At 50.2% G+C, this 12,958-nt stretch overlaps 1 protein-coding gene and 1 pseudogene across 10 annotated transcripts in view; one reads left to right on the top strand and one right to left on the bottom strand.

Moving 5' to 3' along the window:
- MAGI2 (membrane associated guanylate kinase, WW and PDZ domain containing 2) overlaps positions 1 to 12,958 on the top strand; it is a 3,248,720-nt gene that overhangs the window by 2,303,287 nt on the left and 932,475 nt on the right. The window lies entirely within an intron of this gene.
- LOC138514816 (U6 spliceosomal RNA) lies at positions 5,834 to 5,899 on the bottom strand (annotated as a pseudogene).

Here is a 12,958-nt window from a genome sequence, read left to right on the forward strand (position 1 = left end):
GAACATGGTCAAGGCCCCTGGTGTTCCAGCTTCCAAGTTAATTTACATTCAACCAGTTGTTTCTGCAAGAACCTTTTTGAACCATTCCCATCCTTGAGCATTAGCCCCAGAATCCTCTGGCAGGTTTTGTTGACCAGCTTTAGCTGGTACCAAACTATTGGCTTTTCCAGACTGCCTAAGATGGGTGGGCATGGCTCTAACCAGAGGACAAACATGGGAGGGACAGCAAGCAGTCAACCACATATTGCATGCTGAGAATAGAAACCTGGTGAGCACTTCGGGAGCAACACAGTGGACTCTGGAGAAATTACCCCCATTCGTTTTCAGAGGCTCCACAAAGCTGAAATCATTCGTCGATAAAACTCTCAGAGCCAGGACCCTGTTAAAGAGGGACAGTAATTACGATTTATTTGTCAATTTTTCCGTGAATGTCGATGATCCTCGCCCAATCGTGAAGGTAAGAGGGTCCACTTCTGGGGCCCTATTTTCTAGCAACTCCAGGTTGAGTATAGGACTAATGGCAGTCGCATGAGAGGCCCCCCGCACGGGCTGGATCACAGCTTCCATGGGCAGAACTGCCTGCCTCATTAGCTGTTGCCACCACCATTCCAGCAGCACCATCGCATAAGCATAAGCCAACTGGTTAAAGGGCCTGCAGACCTGCGTAAACACTTCTGTCGCCTAGTTATTGTTTTCTTTGATTACTTAGGTTTCGATGGCTGGTCAGCAATTGTGGTAGAGTTGAGTGGTTCAATTACAGGAAAAGCGGATGCTTCCAGGATTTTACTGGGGACCATAGCCCCCCCCCGTTTCTTTACACGTTTCGCCAAACGCCTTTGCTTCCTCCTGATCATAAAGACGGAAAGGTCCACATTTGATGCTTCAACCACCTAGCAATCGTGTGAAACATTAATTTTGTTCAGGCTATTATGTAAATTGGTGGGATCACCGATCACTGCAGGCACCAGATCTAACCCTTTGCCCCCAGTCCTTTGAGCCTTGGTCAATCAATACAATAGCCTTGCCTTGTTTCTGTACCTCCTCGAGAATAACCCCGCAGAGTTTGAGCAGGATTTTGATCACAAATTTGATCACTCCTGTAGAAGTCTTGGTTGCCTCAGCCACGTGTGTTCCCACACTACTAATGGACCCGTTTGACCAGTCACTTGTCCAAATACCTCACATCCACTAGAGGTCAGGTAGAGGTTGGGAGAGGCAGATAAGCACTGCCCGAACCCCTCTGTGGAAGCAGGGACTGGGTGTACCCTGGACAACATTTCCTCATTAGTGGAACACAAAACCGCAGAATTTTTCGCCAGGTAAGTATTCTCCAGGATTGCCACCACGGTAACCTACAATGAGTAACAGAGTACCAGTAGGGAGTTATTATCGATGTCCCCAACGTCAGAATTCGATCTGCTAATGTTTCTACCAGGATGAAACTCACTCTCTTTCTGGGTATTAACAAAACTAGGACCCATGTTCAGGTAAGTAATAAGGAGTTATGTTGCCAAGCGTTTATGCTTTTGGCAGTTCGCAGGGTATTACTGGGCCTTGCACTGGGGTTTTGGGTTTGTGGGCAAACTCTGTGCATTCATGTGTCACAGCTCTGCTGCGGGTACCCGCTTTCCCATATGGCTTCCCTTTTTTTCGCAAGTTGTAGTTGTGGGCTTCATTGCCAACTTTTCCTGGCATAGTTTAACAGAGAGGCCCTCCTATGGGTTGGGAACTGTGTTTCCACCAGGAAGCGTCGCTCCTGGCCAAAGTAGCCCTCCACACGTTGCAGCGAGTGGAGGACCACTGTAAGCCCCAGGCGCTATTGGGGCAGAGTTAAGCAGTGTCAGGAGCAGCAGATGTTCAACAAATATTCAGCGCGAGCTCGTAACTTGGAGAGTAGATTGCAGAGGATTACCACTGCATAGCTGAGTAGGAAGCGCAAGTCTTTGGTTCTAATACAGTTCCAATAGTCTCAAAAAGTCTTTCACTTCATTCCTGCCGTGGGTGTAAGGTGGTCCGTGGGAGCTTCACAGCGGACACCAAAGTCGTTCACTGAGCTGCCGGTAGGCTCCCTGCCTGTCCGTGCCACACCAGAACACGCTGAAACACTTCTTGACACTTCGCGACGCTTCACATCATCCCTGGGTTGTTTGACTGCAAAGCCTTTAGGCTGAGTAGTGTGGGTTCCCCCCCTGCTCTTGACCCTGTTATACTGTGCCCTGCCCCATGAATGATAACGCGACAGCTCTGTTTGTGTGGAAAAATTAAAATGGCCGTAGGCCTTTATTATATACAAACAAATGGCACTGTACACTGGTTACGACAGCTGTACAGTAATTAACACTTTTTTGGGCACCTCGTGTCCAGGGGTTGGGATGCCCCCCTTCCTTTAGCCTCCCTTTCGATGTCCTGTGGCATCCTTTCCTGGACACGTGCCGCCGCCTTCGACTTTTTCTTCTACCGTGTACCGTGAAAGAGTACTCGGCGTTCCTGTTCCGGTTTTCCTCTTCCCTTTCTTGTAGGGCGGGTTGGGTGGAAAACGAATCCTTTTACCGCCTTAACCAGGCCCTGGGAGTTTACCCGAGTGAGGTGAGCTCCTAACCTGGTTGTGTCTTGTTCCTGCTTCTCTGGGGTATTTGTACCCCTTCCACCTTTTGTTGTGCTGATTTTATGCCGCCGGTGCTCCTTCCTGTCCTCCCACCCCCTGTTACTTTCCCACCTTGCTTCTGTCTGCTTGTGTTCCTTTGGGTCCCGCCGCGGGTGGGGGCGCCGCTCTGGCTGCCCCTCCCTTTTCTTTTCCCACCTGTTGGGAACACCCCACCCTGCGCCTAACCCCCCCAGGCCCTCCATCGTGCCGCACTTCGTGCAGCACGGGGCCTGGGGCATAGGCTGAGTAGTGTGGGTTCCCCCCCTGCTCTTGACCCTGTTATACTGTGCCCTGCCCCATGAATGATAACGCGACAGCTCTGTTTGCGTGGAAAAATTAAAATGGCCGTAGGCCTTTATTATATACAAACAAATGGCACTGTACACTGGTTACGACAGCTGTACAGTAATTAACACTTTTTTGGGCACCTCGTGTCCAGGGGTTGGGATGCCCCCCTTCCTTTAGCCTCCCTTTCGATGTCCTGTGGCATCCTTTCCTGGACACGTGCCGCCACACCTGAGGGGTTGCTTGTCTAAACCGCTCAGGTCCCCCCAAAACAGTGATCTTACCCAGCCCCTCATTGCATTCCTTATCCGTGTGCTATTTGTTGGGTCCGTCACCCCGGCCACCTTTCTGGTATATGCGGCCGCAGACAAATGTGCTGCTGCCCATCTTTTCCTTTTACCCTGGACCAACGCTTTTTTTAACAGCAATCGCCGCGTTGGCCATTGACATTTTACCTACGTCTTGTCCTGTTTCCGCTATCACCCCTTTACCTGCTTTTTGTACTGCTTACCCGTTTTTGTACGTTCCTGTCCTGATTCTCCTTGGCTCGCCCTGGTTCCTTTGGTTTTACCTTTTCTCTGACCTCTTTGTTGCTATTTCCGCTTCTCCTCCCGTGGCACCCATGCCTTTTCGGGTGTGGGTGTTAATTTCTTGCCATACACCTGGCCATATTTACCTTTTCCAGCCAAACCTATGGCTAACCCTTTCCTTATTTCCTGTGCTCATTCGTGGAACCCATGCCTTTCCCGGTATGGGCGTTATTTTCCTGCCAACCCGTGGCCATATTTTCCTTTTCCAGTCGGCTTTGTGGCTGACCTTTTCATTATTTCTGATGTTTCTCCGGGGAACCCATTCCTTTCCCAGTATGGGCGTTATTTTCCTGCCATACATGTGGCCATCTTTTTCCTTTTCCAGTCAGCCTTATTGGCTAACCTCTTAATTATTTCCGGAGCTTTATTCGTGGAACCCATGCCTTTTCCCGGTGTGGGTGTTATTTTCCTGCCCTCTACGCGGCCATATTCTCCTTTTCCCGATGCTTTATTCGTGTAAGCTTAATGGACACTTTGGCATTTCCCCTTTCCTGCCCTTCCTGTTGTGCTCCATGCTCCCAGCTATGCTTTTCACGCTATCTCCCCTGCCACCCCTTTTGCACCATTGGTGGTCTGTTACTTTGCTACCTGCCGTCCTCTTTGTGTCCCCTATTGACTGCCCCACAGGTTCTGTTCCCCTGACCTCAAATGATTCCTTGTCGTTATTATCATGTCCTGATGTTTGTACCTGTCTTTGCTTCTATCATTATTTTCCCATCATGCCCAAATGCTTTGTAGCCTTTAAGACTTTCTGTTGGTATGTTGCAAGTGACACCCCGTCATCTGTGTATTACTGCAATATAACAATGTACCATCTTTGGAAATCCGCCCTCCCCTTATAACAGGGGTCCTTGCTACTGGTGCCCTCTTAATGATCCCTTCTCATCCTCCTACATGTCCTCTACCTTACAGTCAGGTAGACTGGTCAGGTAACACCCGTTCCCTGGTAACTCGACCCTGGCGTACCTCCTTGTGCCACCCTCTGTCGTATGGGAAACCCGTTGCCCACTGGTCCAGGCCCCCCTTTTCTGTTCGTTATTGCTCACTACTCCCTTCCTATTCACTCATGCCTTTAAATGGCCCCCTTCTTTACCTTTGCTACTTTTCGTTTCTGAAGACGTTACCCCTTGCCTCTTGCTTCTTAACCTTCCCTCCACGGGTTCTGGGCGACTTACCCTGAGCCGTGCTGCATGCTTTTATCCTTTTTACCAATTTTCCCCCAACTCTGTTCTCTCTTTTCACCGTACCTTTCCTTTGCCTCCTCAACGGCGCCTCCGGCTGCTCCTGTCCCCTCTTGGGTCTTCTCTCGGCCTCCTTTGGCCTTGTGGTATTCCTCCTTGCTGCTGCTGGACTCCCTTAGCAGCAAAGGCGACCTTGCCCTTGCCTTTTCATCCTTCTTCATTACATCCAGCCCCCATTGTGCTCCATGCTCCAAGGTTCTGGGCGACTTACCCTGAGCCGTGCTGCATGCCTTTCACCTTTTTAGCATTTTTTTTTTTTCTTTTTTTTTTCCCCAACTCTGTTATCCCTTTTTCACCGTATCTTTCCTTTGCCTCCTCTACGGTGCCTCCGGCTGCTCCTGTGCCCCTCTTGGGTCTTCTCTCGACCTCCTTTGGCCTTGTGGTATTCCTCTTCGCTGCAGCTGGCCTCCTCTAGCAGCAAAGGCGACCTTGCCCTTGCCTTTTCATCCTTATTCATTACATCCAGCACCCATTGTGCTCCATGCTCCCCGGTTCTGGGCGACTTACCCTGAGCCGTGCTGCATGCCTTTAACCTTTTCACCATTTTTTTTTTTTTTTTCCAACTCTGTTATCCCTTTTAACAATACCTTTCCTTTGACTCCTCAACGGCGCCTCCGGCTGCTCCTGTGCCCCTCTTGGGTCTAGCATGTTCTTCTCTGGCTCCTGCGACTCCTCCGCCACTTCTCTTGCCCTCTTCTGTCCTTGGGGTACCGCGGCTTCCTCGTTGCTGTCCGTGGAAATCTTCTAGCAGCAGGGGCGACATTGCCCTAGCCCTTTCCTTCCTTTTGCATCACATCCAGCACCCATTTGGCCCCATGGTCTTTTTCTGCCTTTTTGGCCCATGCGCTGAATTCTTGCGCTCTTCTTGTTCTTTCCTCCGTCATTCCCGACTTTTGCCTCTTCTGGCTTTCCTGTAGACTTGCCTTCGCTCGCCTTGTTCCTCCTGTATTGTTTCACCGGGCCCCTGTCTGGCTTCCCGTGTTGCCTGTTCCGACCGTTGTTCTAATTTGGCACGTACTGCCCCTTTAATGCTTACTGCTGACTGTATTTACTGATTGTGCCACGGGTGCTTTTAAAATATGGAACGCTTCACGAATTTGTGTGTCATCCTTGCGCAGGGGCCATGCTAATCTTCTCGGCGTGCCTTTCCTTTCTTCAGGTGCTTAATTGTCTCCTGGGCGGACGCTGCCCTAACCAGCTTGATCTCCTAAATGCGGGCTTCCCCGGCAAACCCCATACTGATTGTCGGATCCACCGTGCCTGATGCGGCCCGTGATATCACCCTCGGCACAGAAAGGAGAAAAACACACAGGGAAAAACAGGGGCAGCCTCATCAACTCGGTCCCTAATATTTACCTCCCTTCGTTAACTTTCCTTATTTTACTACATGCACATGGCTACCAAAAACACCCTTGACTCCCACTTACGGCCAGAGGGGGCTACCACTCCCATCCTCACTCCTAAGCACTCCAGGAGCCCCTTTCCCATGACAGTTTTAAACAATTGCTAGTCACTGGTGCGCCCATGGTGCCGTGGTCGCAAAAAGGGGGCCTGCCATCCAAGCAACATTTCCCTCAAATTACCTGCATAGCGGCCATAAACCGCCGTGGGCGCAAGAGGGGCATGCCATCACAGCAACTGTGTCATAAAATGTATGCATATCGTTGCGCCATATGCGACACCATTCTTAAAACTCCCCTACCCCCCAGGCCCTCCATCGTGCCGTACTTTGTACTGCACGGGGCCTGGGGCATTGCTAGTTGGCTCCCTCTCGGAGCTGTGAACTGACCTGACGCTGGCCCCCCCCACCGCCCATGCTCCTGGTCTGCTCCGTGTCGTCCTGCTTCCAATGTGTGCACTGAACGCACACTGCGCTGTCAATTCAGTGACTGGCCTGTTTTAGGTTCTCGTGGCAGCATTCGATCCTTGCCAGCTGCTGCCTCCGTGCGAAGCTGAGGGTAAAACGGACTGGTGGATCTGCTTTGCCTGTCCTTGCCTCCGGTGGACGCTGTGGGTTGTCCGTGTGCCTTTTTCCTGCACACCGTCTTTACTGCAATGACGAACTGTGGCAAGGCTGGAGGGGTTGGGACGATGTCCGTCCCTTCTGTTTGTCCTCTACGTCAGGCGCGCTGTTCGAATTGTGGAGCCTGCGGTATTTCTCCTCCTGAGATTCCTCTGCTGATGGTGGCGGGCAATGTGCTGCGGCCGGGAGGGCTGCGCCGAACTCGGCCCTGGTTGGTTCTTGGGTAATTGGTGCTGGTGGCTCGCCACAAGCCCGGCCGTCACTCGCGGCACTCTATTCTTTTTCTGGCCAATCGGCCGACGCGACAACTTGTGAAGCACCCGATCACTGCTGCCAGTATTTCGCTGCAGCCCGTTTTCCCTGCCCCGAAGCCCCAAAGCATTCCCAGCGCATGCTCCAACTGCTGGACCGGCTCCTTACCGACCGCCCTTTCATGGCTGCTGCGAAGTTCCCCCTCTCTGGAACCCGCGCCACAACTGGAAAACTTCTTCCTCTCGGTCGGAAACACTGCACGGCCTCCCTGTTCAGCCCAACTGGAAAAAGCCCTCTTCATGGTCATGGACTGCACCGCATTTCCGCCACTGAAAACCATCCTCGTCAGTCAGGAACTGCAGCAAACGAAACCTGGAAAAACGAAACAAAATCCACGATCCGGTGCCTGCTGCCCGCGTAGCTTCCTGGTTGCCTGCTTCTCCCGCGTCATTCACTGCCTCCGCAGCCTGGTTCCCGACAATGTCTGTTGTGGCGGTCTTCTTTCTTCCGCACGCAGCTCCGGCCTTCGGGTCCGCCGCTGCTGAACCCGCCTTTCGCCAGCCGTGGTCCCGCTCTTCTCCGTTGGGCTATGCTGCCACCGCAAGGTGGTTCTTCCTTCTTCTGCACGCCGCTCCAGGCTCACGGGTCCACTGCTGTTGTCCCCGCTTCTCTCCAGCTGGGGTCCCGCTCTTCTCCGTTGGGCTACGCTGACACCGCGATGTGGTTCTTTCTTTTTATGCACGCAGCTCCAGGCTCACGGGCCTCTGCTGCTGTCCCCGTTTCTCTCCAGCCGGGGTCCCGCTCTTCCTGGGGTCTTCCTTTTTCTTCGCCGCAACCGTTCTTTGCTCACCGGCACCGCACCCTGTGTTTCCCGATGTCGGCTTCCTTCACTCCGCAGCCTGGTTTCCCCCGATGTCTGTTGTGCGGTCTTCTTTCTTCTCCCTGCAGCTCGCGCTTCCCGGGTCCTCCGCTGCTCACTCCGCTGGGTCTGCTGACGCGATGTGGTAGGTCTTTCTCCTTCCCCACGCAGCTCCGGCTTCCCGGGTCTTCTGCTGCTGTCGCCGCTTCTCGCCAGCCGGGGTTCCGCTCTTCTCCGCTGAGTCCGCAGCCGCGATGTGTCGGGTCTTCCTCCTTCCCTTGCAGCTCCGGCTTCCCGGGTCCTCCGCTGCTGTTCCTCTGGATCCGCTGTCCCCACGAGGTTGGGCTTCCTTCTTCTTTGTTCCTCGACCGTTCTTCCCGCCGTTTAAACCCGCAGAGGTGAAAACGACCAGGGAAACCGACCTCGATCCGCTAAGCCCGCAGAGGCCAAACGAAAACGAATCCTTTTACCGCCTTAACCAGGCCCTGGGAGCTTACCCGAGTGAGGTGAGCTCCTAACCTGGTTGTGTCTTGTTCCTGCTTCTCTGGGGTATTTGTACCCCTTCCACCTTTTGTTGTGCTGATTTTATGCCGCCGGTGCTCCTTCCTGTCCTCCGACCCCCCTGTTACTTTCCCACCTTGCTTCTGTCTGCTTGTGTTCCTTTGGGTCCCGCCGCGGGTGGGGGCGCCGCTCTGGCTGCCCCTCCCTTTTCTTTTCCCGCCTGTTGGGATCCCCCCACCCTGCACCTAACCTCCCAGGCCCTCCATCGTGCCGCACTTCGTGCAGCACGGAGCCTGGGGCAAAAGATGCAGCAGCACAATTCCAGCAGCACCATTGCAGGAAAGAAAGTTGGTGTTGGATGTAGCAATCCAAGCCGGCAATGAAACACACTGAAACACTTCCGGACACTTTGCGACGCTTTGCGTCAGCCCAGGGCTTTTGTATTCCAAAGCCTTAAAAATGCAGCAGTACAATTCTAGCAGCGCCTTCGCAGGAAAGAAAGTTTGTGTTGGATGTAGCACTCCAAGCCGAATATGAAACACACTGAAACACTTCCGGACACTTCTCCGGAAGTAGAAGTAGCATCACCCCATCATTTAATATATGACTTTCAAGTATCTTCTCGTTATTTCCTTGATCAGTCTTTGTAATTCTTCAAATGGGCTTAAGAAGCCTTTCTTCTTGGTATCTCTTTCGTAGACTTATCCCATTTTTCACTTCCTCTACAGTATCTTTCACTATTCACTCTTTTATATTCCTGGTAACAGACCTGTTTCCTCCTTACTTGAATATGCTTCTTTTCAGCTGGGTCTTTCCCCCTTGTGTTTGTGGCACAACTTGTAACTTTCTTAACTAGGATTTGAATTCTCAAATGATCACACACTTTCCCAGGATATGGCTTGAACATTCCCCCAATTACACTTTGTATTTACTTCAGTGTCTTTTCTCTTTTTCCAGGGTATGGCTTTCACCTTGATACACCTTTTCACAATATTGTTTTTTCAATCTCCTCTCTCGGGATTTCACTCTTTCTCTTGCTTTTTGGTATGATAATTGGTATTTTTAAATTTAACCTGAGACAAGTTGGATCCACAACATAACGATCCCTCCTTGAGGCCACCTGCAAGTCCTGTACCGTCGGTACCTTCCACTTCAATGGAGAGCATCTTTTGGAGTTGGGTACATCGGGACCTTTCTTGACGGTTATCGATCGCCGGCGGTTTCCATTCTCGGATTGAGGTTTTCTCGTGGCTTCCCAATCTCTGTTTGCTTCTTGGCTCCCCTCGGAATTCCAGTGCCGCAACATGAGACGAGACTGCTTCTGTTTTTCCCTCTGCAATGTTTCGGTGAACTTCCTTGGACCACCGGTCCACCATGGACACTTCCCCGTTGTCCCACCACCATTGACGTTCGGGCTCCTGCCCGACTGAATACATTTGTTGCGGCTATGCAGTAGCATCTTTGAATTTCTGCTTGCTCTGCTAATGCCAGTTTGAATCTCACGGGCTCTCGGATTACTGCTTTCTGCTGGTGTTACGTCTGTCAGGGCTTTCCCGTAACAAGGTCTGCTCATTTCTCTTTCTCTTTCCATTATTTGAGATTACATTATAAGGCGTACTCATCTCGGTGGATTGGTAGCTTCTATTTAAAGGGACATCATCATGTTCATCAAAATAACAGTATCCCTGCAGAGTTTCTTCATCCCAGTTTCAATGTAAAGAGGCTTCCTGAGCTGGAGAGCATCTCTTATAGGCCATCGTTTTTGTCAGTGTAGGGAGTTCCTTACGGGAACGCGAGTCTGTGTCCCCTAAGCGGGAGACTCTGCCGGTGAGATCCCACTTGCCTCTACCACTAGGGATGGTATTGAGGAGACAGCTCCCGTCCCTAGCCTCACAGGAAAGGGCTCCGCCCTGGGGAGAAAGCGCTACATAAATAACACATCATTATCATTAGTAACATGACCAAAGACAGCCAGAGGACCGGTTTCCTCAGAAAGGAGGTGAGGGCCAAGAAGTGAGGCCTCTGCCTTAGAACCACTGCATTTGAATCCGCTGGCACTCACCCATTTGGATTCATCATTGGCCTTTAGAGAGCCTGGCCCAATCTTCGTATGGAGCAATGAGAAACAGATACATTTGTTCTTGGGGAGGAAAGATAGCTCAGGGGCAATGCGTTTGTCTTGGAAACAAGACAACGTGACACAGGTTTGAATCCTGATCCCGCGCTTAGAAACCACTCATTGGTATTAAGCACGTTATAAATGAACAATTATAATTACAATTATAATTCCTGCAGACTTTGACATACAAATCTGTCATTGGGTCCTTCAGGCTGCACACTCTTACTCCAGGCATGATGCAGAGTTTGGTTCGGCGGTTCTGAAGAACCTTTTCGCTTCATCCTAGATATGAGGGAGGTTGTCACAGCTCCATCCTATGTTCTTGTTTGGTGGAATCACCTAAAAGCATGGAGGAAAGGAGGAAAGGGGACGGGTCGTATCAATAATAAAGTTACTCACCTTAGTGACTAGAGTACTCATAGTCCATCGTCCCCTATCCTCCATACGTTTCACCCACCTTCCCCCGCTAGTATGCCAATGGCTTATAGGTGATAAGAGTAGCCATGTATGTAAGCGTCCGATGTGTTCAAAGGGGACTGAGATGATGCGCCGGAGGGTTGGGCGTTCCCACACCCGGGGCGGTGCTCCCGCACTATACTAAATTTAATGGGGAAGCTCAACTTGTCGCTGCCAAAGGTTCTGGGACGCCCCACAAGTATGCAGGAAAGGGGACTATGGACTATGAGTACTCTAGTCACTATGGTGAGTAACTTTAATTTCTCCAAGAAGGGCCCGCAGAGCCACATCCTTCACAACATGCCTTTCTTGCATCAGCAAATGGGTTGTTTAGCAGATATTTCACATGGCTACTGCCACAGGCATCTTCCTTTTTGTTGGGTATGAGTTAAACAGCTTTTTCCAAGGGTGTGTGTTGAGGTATGTGTATCTCAATTCTCCACTGTACATTATTTGCCCTTGCCTTCAACACCAGCAGCACACATGAAGTGATGCTGCAAGGTGCAATGTGCACAGGGGTGCCATGGAGACAATGGCTGGGGTGGAAGTGGGGGGGAGTGGGTCATGTGCAGGACTCTGCTGATGATTGGCTCTTTGGCTGACAGCTGTGGACAATGCACGTCAGAAGGACACTTTGCTTAATTGACGAGTCTTCTATAGTCAACATAGTTAAGTGATGGGTTTCGGTGCCATCAAGTTCTTTGTGCTGTATCTTTTAAGCAAGTAGTGATATGGTCCTGTAGCACAGCTTCACATCCTGACCATTGGTGTTCGCCTTGTATTGCTTCTTAGTACTAAGCCATTCAATGTTAGGTGAAACAGTATGTCATGTAGTTGGGATACTGTGTGCCACGTCTACTGTGAAGTGCCACTGAGATGTATGAGGCAATTGAACAGATTACATCAACAAGTAAGAACCTAAAAGCATCTCATACATGTTAACAAGCACAATAACATATTAAGCTACATCAAGACCAAGATCATTAAAAAAAGGTAAGAAATAAAGGAAGAAGAGAAAGAAAAAGAAAGAAAATGAAAATAGATTAAAGACTAAAGAACCTCCTAGTTTTCAATGTTTAGTATCGTCCCATTTTACATTCCAAGTACGGTTGACATTTCCAGTAAGGCCCCAGTGTGATATTACCAGTAAGATTCCAGTTTAGCCCTAATTTTAGATTCCAAGTAAGCTCCAAATTTGACATTACTGGTATGCTCCCGGTTTGACATTCCCAGTGAAATTGACAGGGCCGACAAGCGCCTAGTTTGAAATCACTGGCAAGCTCTTGTTTTGATCTTCGTAGTAAACTCTGTTTTTGACAATCCCAGCAAGCTTCCAGTTTACTTAATTCCAGTAAGCATCATAGAAAAACCCCAAACCATCCCCAATACATAACAGGGTGCTAGATGCCTTTGGAGAAACCCTGCTTGCGCACCTCAAACTGAAAAGACAATACATGGACCTACAGGTTATCTACGTTGAAACCGAATTCATGTATGTAACCAGATCCCTAAGATCGTAACGAGTTAAGTTTCTTAAGCAACCAACGCCGTGATACCCGCGGGTTTGGGCGTGTAGCAAATGCAATAAATAAATAAATAAAATACACTCCAGGATATAACGCAAGCAGTCTGACGGGCTGTATGTGTAATGGTCGTTTTTTTGGTCAAACTATTTTAGTTCGAATTTCTTTGCCCTATTTTTCTATAGATGTTGGGGGAGAAAGGGGAGGGGAGATCCCCCCAACTGGCCCTCTTGCATCTCACTGCCCCCAACCAATATTTCATAACCCCAATTTATCAACTACATTTTTCACCCTATAATCGAGCTGACGAATTCGAACTAAAATAGTTCAACCAAAATGAATTTGATTAATAGACCTACTACAGTGTGATATACGGCTCGGACGTCGACACTCGGCAATAAGGCTTTCCAAATCTTCTGGACTTCATAGTACCGACTGCATGATCCCCAGTTGGCTCTCTCCGAG

The sequence above is a fragment of the Ambystoma mexicanum genome, chromosome 12 (assembly GCF_040938575.1).
Source record: "Ambystoma mexicanum isolate Mex_15411 chromosome 12, UKY_AmexF1_1, whole genome shotgun sequence".
Taxonomy (NCBI): domain Eukaryota; kingdom Metazoa; phylum Chordata; class Amphibia; order Caudata; family Ambystomatidae; genus Ambystoma; species Ambystoma mexicanum.